Genomic DNA, 14,232 nt, shown 5'->3' on the forward strand with positions numbered 1-14,232 from the left:
CTTCTTATCACTCTCAAGCACTGTCCAAATTCCACTAGTCGATGCTCCTTTGCAGAATCCGAACTGAATCTTGGACGGTCCGCGCTAACCTTCCATATATTTCGTCAACCTGTTAAGGATGATCCTTTCCAGGAGTTTTCCGAGTGTATCTAGCAGGCATATGGGCCTGTACGATTGCCCGTTGGCTTCCCTGGCTTCGGCAGCAACACCAGCTTCTGGACCTTCCACATTTCGGGGAAGTTGCCTTCATTTAGACAATTCTGCAGCACCATCCTTGAGATGTCCGGATATGCCAGGATTGTAGCATTCTGCATCCATCCGGACCGGGGACTTTCTTTGATTTCAGGCACTTCTTACTTCGGCGAGGTCATCGTTAGTCGCTTGCCGATCGTCCATGTTTGCTCCTTCTTCATCACCGTATGAAGTCGGTGGCCAGATAGTGGGATACTGCTTCGGGAAAAGACCCTCAACGATTACGATCAACAACGGTACGCGTCGCTCCAGGGATTGGCATCCACTTCTCGCTGCAGCTCCTTGTGGCAATCTGACTTGCTAAGCCTGATCTTCCATTTTAAAGCGGCCCTAGCTTCCCGAAACGCTGCCTTGCTCTCTTCTCTTTTTGGTTCCGATATTGCTCTCTGAGCCCACCTTCTGGCTCAGAGACAAGCAGCGCGTAGCGTACTAAGCGTCTCGTTCCACCAGTAAACTGGACACCGTATATTGTGTGGTTCCAGTTTTCGCCGCCTTGTTGCGTCACAATCCGTCTTGTTAGGTCAGCCGCATCCACGTTCTCGGTCCCACCGTTCGACCGAAGTGCCTCAACGAAAAGATCAATGTTGAAGGCTTTCGTCTTCCACTTTCGCTAGCCGGTCATCCTACTCCGAGCTGCAGCAGGGTTTCGTTGAGCAATAGGATAGCGAATCGCTGGGTGGTCACTATGCGTATACGTTACGCATACTCCAATCCATGTTCGCCATCAATGAAGGACTACAGAATGAGACGTCGTTCCGTCTCTCCGAAATGTGCTAACAGAACCTTCATTATACAATCGTACGTCTAACTTCGCTAGAGCATCCTCTTGTGTTGGTTACTCTACTGCCCCACTCCACAGTACAGGCGATGAAGTCACCACCAATGACTACCGGCTTCCGACCGATCAACTGCTCCACTGTCCACCTTGGAGTAGCGAAACAGCTGCACACGAAGACACCGTCGATTTTGGCGATCATGAAGCCCTCGTATGACTGTTATACCACTTCTTGCATGGGGAATCTGACCATAACTTCTATTACAGCCGTTCCCGATCTATCCGCCACCCAGTTACCGTTGTTGATACGGTTCTGCAATGAAAGCGGCATCACACATTGTTTCTGTCGTAGGCTGCCACAACAGTCGATTCAGATTTTTCTGGGTTATCTCATTTACCATTGGCCTGCAGTCGCCCTATAGTAGACAGGGCATTTAAAGTCACCCGTCTGATGGTCGTTACCGTCCGCTGGAGTGCAGAGCACGCACTGCGGCCTCTGCGTGCAGTCTCTCGCAAGATGGCCCATTTTTTGTACATTTCCAGCACATTCTGGATCTATCCGGACCTTTGCAGGACTTTTCCAAATGTCCAAAGCCCAAACACTTGAAGCATTTCTCCGCTTGTTTATTCGCTCGTGGGGCTGATCTCAACGGGCATCTCGACCATCCAACCGTAACTCCAGCGCCTTGTCGGCAGCGGTTACGAATTACGCTGTTTGAGTTCACCCGTACCCCATTATAATCGGATCATCATGTGCCCCTTACCCAGGTTGAACTGCTGCTTCAGTGCATCTCTCAGCTTATCTTCCGTCATGATTTCATCAAGGTTCTTGCACACAATCACCATCTCAGGGTTTAAGGTTTTAACTTCTGTCTTTTCACCCATTGATTTGGTAATAGTATACTGCAAGGTTGAGCTGCTAGTCGTGGGATCCTTTTTCAATTCGAAAAGCATCTCGCCTTTTTGGGTACGCCTAATTCTCGCCACGTATTTTCCCAAATCCCTCAGCTCTCTCTGGCCTTCTTGAGCAGCGCTGCATAAGTCGTCGCGTCATTGGCTTTCTCGAGCACGGCTTCTCCCTTTGGCGGCGTCTTCTGACGAGTCGAAGGTTTTCCTTTTCTTTTCTGCTCCCCTTTTCGCTTTTTCTTTTGCTTTTGCTATTTCCTGTGTTTCTCTTTCCGACCTACGGTACTCTAGCTTTCATCCTGTTGGATGACGCCCTTTCCTTCGGCAACAACAGCGTCCTCGAGCGTCTGACTCTTGGGCCCGCCTGGTATTCCATCCCCTGGCAAGGTTCTTGACCTCTTTGGAGCCACGGAAACTGGCGTGTTCTCCACTCCAACCTTCTTCTCTTTCCCCTGCTTTCGATGGGCTAGGAAGATAGTAATTTCATGTCACCCAGGAAGCAGCGACGTACATCTCCCACACGAAGTTTCCAAAGAAGGTTCTCTTCTGGTTGAGAAGGGGATGTTAAAGCCGGTGTTCTTTTCTCCGTAACTTGCTATTAATGGGGAGGTGTAGGGCACAAGGTGCTTAGCGTAAGCTACGGCCTTCAATAAGAAACACCACCCGAAGGACGATATCGTGTTCTGGACGGATCTGGCCTCAGCAAATTACGCGAAGCATTCGCTGGAGGAGATGGAACGTTTGTAGATCCCAATCTACCCCAAGAACGCGTCCAGGTGCGCTTAAGTGGACCACACAATTTCGTTGCGAAAGCCGAAAAGTAACTGATTAAAAAAGTGACCAGAGAGTTGAAGAATGTATCAACCTCTTTCTTTTCGACGGCTATGGCCAAGGTCCGGCCAACTGCCGTAAGGCCGCCGGCGAGAAGTGTAATCATTTTTGTGAAATCATGAATTATAAATTACACATTTTTCGAGCATACTCGCTGTCAAATTTCCCCCTACCACAGCCATCAATGTTTGCACGGTTTAGAGCTCTGTCACTGAGTAAAGTTAAACCACACCAAAGCCAATCTGTCATTCGCTCTAATAGGCCATATTGCTCTTTCTTTGCCCACGAGGGAAGCCACGCGGGGCGTTTGGTTGAGTAATGAGCGCACATTTTTTCTACCGGTTTCTCAATGGGTTAAATGGCTTTTTTTCCAGATGTCACTTGAGTACCCCTAGGAACAAGAAATGTTAACATCAACCGCTAACCTTTGTTGTTTTTGGCCCCAGATGGATGGTTGGTATTCATAGCCCTCCTTTTGAATGTGCGATTCCGGCTTGTTAGAGAAAACTGTTCAACAGCTCTCCGTCACTCGATTGTTTTTCTTCCTCAAGTGCCGAGATGTCGCTCTCCCTCCTTAGTCGGATGGGGTTCGTTGTTTCGACAATCACTTAAACTGCACTTAAAGCAAATTATACTATTGTGGCTGTGGAAAATCGACCCAAAAAGGAAACCGAGCTTGAAAAAAAAAAACGTCTTGTCTCTCAGTGTCTGTCTGTCTATTATCAGTTTCTGGCCGGAATCGAAGCAAGCCAAACGAAAGAGAAATTTTCTCAAAAGTCAAAATCTGTACGGTAGAAACCCAGTCCAAAAGAGCTCAAACCGTTTGCTTTCATCATCATCATCATCACGTACTCCTCCATATGAGAAGTAGGCATCAGCTCTTTATGAAGTCAGAAAAGGCGCTCGCTTGCCGGTTTGCTGGCGTGGGAGGATGACTTGACGGATGCTGTGCCGGCTGAAGAGACGAAAGGTAAATAACGAAAATATTTGTAAAATTCTTTTAGCGCTCGGTTATAGTGGGACTTTTTTTTTTCTTCGCCTCGTAGTAAGTTGGGATCTTGCACAAGGCGAGGAGGGAAAAAATACGGCATCAATAGACCCAGCGACGTTTTCAAGTAGACGTCTCAGGGCCAAGTCCGGTGTGCTATCGCTCTCTGCCTCTGTGTACAATATAATCAACCTATTTGGACCTCTTGCCGAGCGGTACCGCCGGTTGTAGAGAGGGTACGTGTTCCTTGTTGCCACCTCTCATGCGGATAGGAGTCTTCTTTTTGACGAGTTCTACTTGACGACGGGGTTTGTCCTTATAAATTATTTATACGCACATTCCTTTGGTGATTGTTCGTGGGAAACATGTTTGCTAAAATGGACGATTCAAAGGATTTTACTAGGAATTGAGAGAATTTTGAACTATACGATTATTTGATTTGATGTCTTTTAGCTGCTTCTGGGATTGATTGATGATCTTTGATTGATTTTTTTTTTCAGAAGTTTGAATTTGTTTAAGCTATTCGAAGGCGCCTAAAGACTTGGATAGTCTAAAGATTTGACCTCTCAAAGTCACGGAGAATGAATTCAATGTGTGTGTTTTCCACCAAAGGGGGACGACAACAGACAGGGATAAAAAAGCGCCAAAGGCGACTAAATCACGACCATCGCCGCCGGTTAAAAAGTCAGGCATCTAAAATATGATCGCTCGACGACGCGCAAAGGTCCCATTGTTCTGATGGCGGCACTGCTCCTTGAGTTCTGGATTTCTTCAATTGCAGATCTTTGAAGGAGAATCTTAAGCCTGCGAGATACTTTGTACTGTCATAAGGGCGGAAGGTATGCCTGAGAAGTGGGTACCCCGTCCATACGTACTTGATGCGCATTCAGACAATAATGGTTGAGTTTGGTCGGCATGACCGCGACAGTGTGGTAAGAAAAAGTGAATTCATTAGACGATGGATCGAAGGAGGGTAGAGGATTGGGGCAGCAAGTTTCCGAATCGGGATGATGTGTGCCTCTTGCTTCGCGGTAGCGTAGCGATTTCCCAGGGGAACTTCTACCGTCGCGTAGCAGCGTTCAGGTTGTTTGGCGTTTGAGCGTATGTCCCATAGTAGTTACCGGGCTTGTTAACAGTTGTTGTCAGTGTGATCAATGCAAAAAATCTTGTTGGGATACATCCCGGCAAGTCGGGGTTCTTTCTTCCGACGGGGGCTCATATGGGGCTGTAGTGTCATGCAGAGCAGGTTTTACTCGCTTGAAATGTTTATGACGCTGATAATCGTATGATCAAGATCTGCGCGCTCTGCTCTACTCTGCTTTTTGGCCAATCTAGCGGTGTCTACGTGAATGAATGTGCTGCCGCGTTTGCTTTCGCTCCTTTGGTGGTTAGTATTTTTCCCGGCTCCATCACTTACCACTTATGGCCATGGCAGTGGCCCTGTACTGCTGTGTGGTGGCCGCCAGGCGCGATATTATCGCGTCCGCTCGTTGTTTCGTATGTGCAATGTTTGCTGTTCGGGCGCGGAATGTGTGACTTCAAACGGAGAAATCCCAAAGTTGAGTACCTACCTATGTTTGCGTTCCAGTATATTTGCCAATGTTTGCGCGGTTAACGAGTGTGATGAGAAGCAGCAATGAACAGCATGCTTGGAGGTACAGCTAAAGTAGTAGTACCAAACCGGTAGATCAAATTCAAGAATGTGGATCAATGTTTTGTCTAATTATTAGTGTTGCTTGGAAAAGAGGTACGAAGAAAATGTGTCCTTACATTCTTAATGTCGGTTAAAATGTAATATTTTCATTGGCGCATCCCACGAAATAGTTCATTCATTATGACAAGATGGTCCAATAATTGATCAAATGATTCATAATAAAGGTAATGCTTTCGATGCAAAAACTGTAATTATTCCATAAAATCCTCGAACAATCTATATACAAGTTTAAACGATTCATAAAAAATAAAATGCATTCCCAAAAATTGATGAAATGATTCATAAAAATGTTGTAATGTACCATTAAAAAGAATAATTTCTAAAGATTTCGATATAGTAATCGTAATTTTGTTGGATAGATATTTAAAAAAAAATTAAATTATCCTTAGAATCCCTTTTCAGAATTTTCAAGTAAATAATTTGAAGTCAAGAGTTAGTCTTTAATTTTGTTTTATGCTAGCCACACTAGCCTGTTGGATGAGTGCTCCCAGTGACGTAATTTTCTTTTTAAATCATCTAATAGGAGAATTCCTCCCTGCGAGGAATGGCTACCTGGTTGTAATGAGCGACATCTTGAGGAATACGTAGTTTGTTACACTGACGGTTCTTTGTAGACCAATCTCATTCTCTTTGTAGCAGAAATCTTCGTAATTTTGTGTGGCGTACAATTTGTGGTAAAAGGGTTTAGTTTTACTCTGACAGTTAGGCTGCACTAAGAGCACTTAGTTCGGCAGATTCGAGATCGATATTAGTATTTGCATATCGAACACCAATCGAAGAACTTAGCAATTGAAATGTTGTTATGGGAACCAGGTCATTATTTTTTTGTATTATTGTTTATTACAGCTTTAGCAATTAACGCAGGGCTACTATTCAGTGAGCTGAGTATTATTCATATGATCTTTGTGAATCCGATTACCGAACTTCCTATCATTTGATATGTAACTGACATGCAGTAATGCAATTGTGTATCCGGATGTTTGGTTCTCTAAACATAGATGATCCTACGCACAAGGAACTAAATCTCAAGGTTATGCTATTGTTGCGGCACAGCAACATTTTTGGATGCTCCCTCTAGTTGTATTCTATTATCTGCGTCGATCGATTATCACATGCAGTGAGCAACCATAAAGGAAAGTGAGATAGAGAATCAAATGTGATCAACCGGGTTGCCATCAGTATTGGAATATTTTATATGTAATATTTTATGTTGATGTATTGAGCTATAGTTTAAGTCAAATCGCGACCACCGCCATAGGCGGTTGGTTCATAAGCTTCTCTGTGTTAGATAAGTTTATAATAAAATTATTGTATTTCGCCCACCTGTTCGGTTCTGTGAACTTACTGTGTTTGCATATATCTGCACCGGAACGGATTCGCCATCTGAAATAAGAGAAGTTCTTGGTCCATCTCACCCGATTAAACTCCGTACCTGGAACAAAGCGTAGAAAAGATCTCTGACGAATCAGCTATTGTTCTAACCCAGTGTGGCAAAGAGCTATAGGGATTATCAGTAGGTTTTTTCCTTCGGGAATGAAGAATCCAGGCTGTTTACTGTTTTATGTTGTGATAGTATTGTGTTGTCATTAATTATAAAACTAAATCAATAAATTATGGGGACCCGGGGCTATTGAGACAGTGGGGGTAATTCGGACCCCTTCGATTACTCAGAAAATCGTAAGACTTTTTGACTGTCGTACATATTCGTGGATCCGCTATTCTAAAACATCAATTTTGACAACAGAATCGAATTATTTGTTTTTTAGAAAGGAGATACAACGTGTTTCATATTTTTACCATCCTCAAATCAAAAATCACTAAATTGCTAAAACCATGATTAAAGCAACAAATAAAAGTGAAAATAATGAAAGGTATGTATTTTAGAAAGCTTAAGGCTTTTATTCTATGGAATAATTTTTGTTTGGGTGAAAACACAGATATTTTCAAGACGCGTACCAATTTTGTGCGAAATGAGCGTACGGGGCTATTCGGACCACCTATTCAATCAAACACCGTTCAGCGGCTTGCGGTTACGCAGGAGATTGCACACGGCACAGTAAAGAAAATACATGATGCGCTAATCGACGGCTGTAACTAACCAGCTTAAGTTTTTGTAACGGAATTTTTTTGCTTCTTAAGGAGTTTCTTTAATAAATATTTCAAAGGTAAACATAACTAAAAATAATTGACAGTCTGAATTGCCCCGTACGGAGGTCCGAATTACTCCTACATTGTAAAAGGATGGAAAAACGTAGAGTTTTGCAAATCGCCACCTAGCGCTGCCATGGAAAGGTGCAAATGAACTTTTACGGCGCCAGCATGTAGCTTAGGTTTTAAACTAACAATTAGGACTTTTGACCGATTACTTTTTTCACATCTCTCCACCTAAAAGGACAATTTGCTTAGGTAGGTCCGAATAACTCCAAGTTTCCCTATAGAATATTAAAATAAATCTAAAAAAAATTAAAAATTAATGAAATTGCAAAGTGAGCCAAATTAATAACGTAAATACAAAAATCAAAAGGCAAAAAAGGAAACTAAACAATTGCATAATAACAGTAGAAATGAAAAAAAGTAAGAAATGAAAAAAATAAGAATAAATTGGAAAACTTAACAAAAATTTTAAAATTAGTAAAATGAATGAAATACTAAAAAATAATAATGAAACTAATAAAATTAATAGCACATAACATACAATGAATAAAAGTGCAAAAATATTAAAATGCGAAAAAATACTTAATGAGCAAAATGAATTAAATTAGCTATGAAAATAAAACGAATGAGGGTGACACAATTATTGAAACCAATAAAAAGGACATTATACAAAATGTATAAAATTTTGTATGTAATGAGCGAAAAGCATGAAATAAAATAACAAAAAGTAGTCAAGTAATAAAAAGAAGTTCATGAATAAAATGGACAGAAGTAATACAGGCTGATAATACATTATTACAGATTTGAATTAATAAAATTATTACCTAGCAAACAAAAAAATTGAAAAAATTTACATAAAAAGGTTGAAATGATTACTATGGATAACACAACTGGAATTCATAAAATGAATATGAAATTAAGGTCTTCATCTTTTGGACGAAAATAACGCAAAATTCGTTAACTCCTTTATTCATTTGTTGTATCTTCACCAACAGACCCCTTTGCCCCAATGGTAGTTGCTTAAACTAATTACATTTCAGGATAGCAAATATCTGGTCCCTACCATAAATGGCGCCTGCCGAGAAAGAGCCGCCGGATGGTGAAATGGAACAAGATTCGTCACCAGATTACGATCCCTCATTCAAAGTCCTACCCATTGCAGGGTTGTGGTTTCCGATCTACCTACCCGCCCACATGGTAGAGATGAATGGCACCGTTAGCGATTATAGTTTGACATGCGTGAATCTACTTCAGCACGGAGTTGACTGTTTCAAAGACCCCCTGCTACATCCAGTAAAGATTATGCAAGCAATTGCATTCGGGATCAATCACACAGGACAGGAAAAAGTCTATATCTGTTCAGATTCGCATCGGTTGACTTTCACCGGATCTGTTTTGCCAAATTGTGTCCCCTTCGATGAAGTTCGTCTTCCTGTTCGCAGAAATGCTAACGAAAGCTGCGCCACCGATCGCGATTAACTCTTTTACTCTCTTGGCTAAGGTTCGGGAATAGTGCGACATTGACGATCCCCGAGAGGGGACATCTTTTACTATGGCTAAAAGCTATAGGAAGAGGAAGAATATTTTCTCACCTGAGATTCTTTGTAAAGTCCAAAAGGTTCCCTTGGTGAATTTATTGAAAAAGTTTCATGAGGGTAACATTGTCCCATACGAATGGAGAAAAGTGCCATCGACAATCAAAAACCAGGAAAATCAGCCTCCGACCAAAACTCGTATCGACCGATTGCAATGCTGTCCTGTATCCGGAAGTTATTCGAGAAAATGATCTTACTCTGTATGCAACCTTTATTTTTTCTAAAGGAAAAAATTGGATTACCAATTTGCGCTTTAGGGCACAAAACCTAACATTAATAAGTTGGATTTGAATGTTTCGTGTTCCACTCGTCAGTGGACTATATCCAAACTTACATCAAATTGGCGTCAGTAAGACATTAAATCCAAACAGTTCACACAACATGTGTGAACGCCTAAAGCAACTGGCTGGTACCGAGTGATGTTTCGGTTAGCCAAGCACAGAAGCTGTGGGTCGCTGACGACAGTGGCGGATCTAGGGGGAGGGTCCTGGGGGTCCGGACCCCCCCGAAATTTTTTAACATGTTAAGAAATTTTAAATTAGTTTCAATTTTATAATAGTTTCAAACTCAAAATCATTTCAAACTAAATTTGACCACCAAAAATGATTTTAATTAAATGAGGTTTTGTCGTATGACGTATTGTAAAATGTTCATTACAAAATCAAAATTTCGGACCCCTCCCGAAATTTTTTTCTGGATCCACCCCTGGCTGACGAGTATATGGAACCGAACTCTTGTCTATTGGCATTAGAGCCAAACGCACACGTGACTATGTAATCTTTATTTTTCCTAAAGGAAAAAAATGGATATACCAATTTGCGCTTAAGGCCCAAGTTGAATTTGAATGTTTCGTGTTCCACTCGTCCAACTTAAACGAACATCACACGCGCAACTCGGTGTATTGCTGATCCGCATCTGAGACATACTACGAAATCGTCTCTAGGAACCCCCTACAGGAGGATCACCCAGTTTCTCAGTTCATGATGTCTTCTGAGTTTGTAATTGATGTCGTTGATATCTTGTTTGGCTGAAACTGCCAGTAAATATTTTTCTACTGCCTGTTATCATTGTTCACTCTATTTCTCCTGTCTCTGGTAGGTTGCTGTTACCCAGATGTTTTACTAGTTTTAATTGCTAAGTTCAATAATCTCGTGGAAAATGCTCAACTGTACTACAACCCATACAAACTAACTCTAATAATACCCTCTAGTAGACTAGAGTGGGGTCAAGTAGTTTTTTTGCAAGCTCATGCAATGGTATTTTTACATTTATTTTGCCAAATAAGTATAGTCAGTTTAAGTTTTATAAATTTCACTGTTGTTTCATGTGTATAAATTACACGGTGCTACAAAATAAAAAAAATTGAATGTATTTTTAAAGTGATATAGTAAAGGTTGTAGGTCTTGTCAAATGCAACACAAAACCACGTTTGATCAATTTAATACACCCTCAAAATCTTGATTTAAAGCAAAAAAACGATTTTTAGGATCTTCCGGCGCTGAAAATTATCATTTTTTAACCGATTTTTAATTTTTTAAGTGTTTTGGAAAGAAGAAGAAATGACCTTTCCAACGATACGCTATGCTATATTCTTTTGTTATAAGTAATGGTATTGGAACAACAATATAAAAATTACCATAATTTTTTGCATTTAATTACGTATCCAACGACCTATTAGTTTTTAGTTATTATTTTTTTCCAAAATAGAAACTTGCTCGCATGAACTTTTAAAGGGCTCATATAAAAGTTTCAAAAAAAAAATCGATTTTTTTTTGCTCGACTGCGTATATATTCAAAAATATTTGTGTGATATTTGAACATGAAATTGGATAAAATAACGGAAGATGTAATTATAGCATCTTATAGTGCGAGACAATACCTCACTAACCCCTTAAGAGTTCATGCGAGCATGTTTCTAATTTGGAAAAAAATAATAACTCAGTCATTTTTAACCGATTTTGATCAAAAATAGATCATTAGATGCGGAATTAAATGCTATCCTTAAATTTTTATTAAAATAAGAACGTTTCCAAAAAAAAGTTGCGCAATTTTTATATTTTTAATCAAAAATTAGCAACATAATGGTAACTTTCATATTGTTGTCTCAAAAGCGCATAGTACTTTTAACAAATGAACATAAGATAGCATTTCGTTGTAAAGGAAATTTCTTCTTCTTTCCAAAACACTCAAAAAATTTAAAATCGGTTGAAAAATAATAAAGTAAAATTTTTTTTAGTGCCGAAAGTTTCGAAAAATTGTTTTTTGCTATAAGTCAAGATTTTGACGGTATACAACATTTTTCATACATTTTTTCAGTTCGTTTATTTAATAGGCACAAATGCTTTAGCTTGGCGGTGACAAATTCTTTTTTTGCCTTTTGAATATCTTAAAACTGAAAGATTACAATGCACAAATATTTTTTAATATTGAGAGGAACATTCTTAAACTAAAAATACGATTCGATATACAAGATTGAACAATAATTATGTTTTACCAAAAATTTTACAGCTGTCTTTTTTTCATGCATTGTTTTGTGTTGCATTTGATGATATCTACAACTTACAGAAAAGTACAAAATCACTGTAGCACCGTGTTATTTGCTTTAGAATTTCTATCCATCTACTGGTTATTTGTTCTAGCATCTCTCATTGAACCAGTAATCGACACTCGACGATTAAACTCTATAAAATCCCACATCTGTCATTTCACGCTTTGCTTCCAGCAGTCAATACCACTAGAGACTTAGCCGTTGACAAAGGCCTTGATCGGTGTGTTCATGCAAAGCAGAAATGCTAATTTATTAAAAGAGGGCAAACGCGTTAGTAAACAATCAAAGAATCAGAATATTCCTATCCTACACGGTCTGTGACAGCCCAGCCGCCAACTTTGCCCCTCTTCGTGCCACACCTATTTGATTTAGCCGAGAACAAGCGACTGCTGTGTTCTTTCATTATTTGCGTTTTTCTTGCCCATTTTTTATCGCCCTCTCGTTAAAGTAGGAGCAGTCATTCGCCGACCGTCTCTTAATGGTATGTACACATGCGATTTCCAAACAAAAATGTGTGCGCTGCAAATCGTTAACGACAACGGGCGAACCTCGCTTTGATTCGCACTTAAAGATTTTTTTTTGCTTTCGCCATTTCCGCGGTATGAATTTCATTCAACTTTTTCCTTTGTGGACCAGCAGCCGGTAGGACCAAACAAATAGATTCTCTGCCTCGCCCCCGGGGTCCAAAGGCAAATATAATTGCGGTGCTGCTAGATCCGTTTCCCGGATGTCGGAAGCGCTTGGTAGGTACCCCGTCCATGTGCGAGTTGCCGTATGTCAAGCCGAAAAGCCGAAACAAACCAGCCTCGCATCGGCATACTACGATGTGAAATTAGCCGTGAGTTTGGTCGCAAACCAGAGCGAAAGAGATGGGCTTGGCCGGCAATATGATACTGGTTTTTTTTATGGCGGAAGGTACTAGTTGAATGTATGCACGGGGACTGTTCGGTTAACCGGATGAAAAGTGCTTCACGGTTGGTAGTTGGGACTTGTTTTGGGATGGACTTGATTCGAAGGCTGCTGCAGGCGGTGATTGAAGTGGATTTCCCCTCGGGCGAACTCGAAACATGTATGCAACATAATACTGACAGGCCTATCGAGAGACCTGTTGGATGAATAATCCGTTTCATTCAAGCGAATGAACCAAATAGTAACGCAAATATCTTCGTATAGTTTGGTGAAAGTTTCTAGAAAAAAAATCTGAATTTTCCGCTTTGTTTTTAATTTTATGTCTTTTTACTATGACTAAGACTTTTAACACATATGCATTTGCAGTTTGCAAGACCCAACATATTTCAATAGAGATTAGTTCCGGAATATTTGAAGGATTCATTCGGTTATTCGGTTGAAAGTAAAAATCGTTGGATTCATAGCATCTAGAGAACTACTACCGTGACATATTATTATACCTAAAATTGAATCTTTTTTTAGAAACATAACTCTCTACGAAAAGATAATTTTCTGTGAAACAACTTTACAATTTCGTGCATTTTTCTTTTGGTATTTTGTAAACATGGCGTAGTGGTACGAAAACGATGATCGCACCTCGGTAGTATTTTTTTAAACGTACGACCGTAATCCACTCTCAGTGTAGTACAGATATGTGTTACACAGCCTTCCCGAGCTACAGCTACACTCAATGCAATGAATGGTCAATCGCAAAGCTCGCCATGCAAAGTAAAGTAGCTAAAATACCAATTGTAAGCATGTATACAATAATGTTCTCAAACATGCTCCTGCTCGCGATCACCATCACGCACGCTGGTCGTGCGAAGATCGGGTTCTCTTGCCAGCACACCATCATACGAGAGGTGGGTATTTGAATAATAAACAAATTCCCAGCGCGTGCTAAATCTACAAAGCTGCGATTGGTTTCTGGAGATTGATTTCCCGGCTGTTCGATGTCCATGTGTTGCTTCGCGGATCGCGGTGTGTTCTATGCCTGTACTCGCTACGGTACCTAAATACATTCGATTTGTTGTTTATCCATTTCAATTAGTATTCGTACGAGAATTTGTTTACTTTTTCCAGAGTGGAGTGTTGATTCCGCTTTGAAGAACACGATACGGCTGGCCGGTTCCAATGGAAAGTATATGCTTTCTTCAATTCGCAGTGTGGATTGTATATTTTGTTATGCTTTAATTAACGGTTTGTTTACACGTTTTACTGGAAAACAAGAGTCTTGTTAGACGATGGATTTTGCATGCATTTAAGTATACAGTGGATTAATGGTATACACATATTTTGCATCAAATCGCTGAACAAAAACGTCTGTAACATAAATCAACACTGAGATTTTATTGGACTGTTAACCTAGTAAAAGTTGTATATCAGGATGTATAAAATTAGCTAGCTTTAATTAGCAAAAAAAGCGTGCGGTGTAAACGTTCGAGACCAAAACATATTTTCTTTCCATTGAATTGAATTCGTCTTCTTGTTATTATCACACAGACACATAAGTTAGAACGA

The sequence above is a fragment of the Topomyia yanbarensis genome, chromosome 2, assembly GCF_030247195.1.
Source record: "Topomyia yanbarensis strain Yona2022 chromosome 2, ASM3024719v1, whole genome shotgun sequence".
Classification (NCBI taxonomy): domain Eukaryota; kingdom Metazoa; phylum Arthropoda; class Insecta; order Diptera; family Culicidae; genus Topomyia; species Topomyia yanbarensis.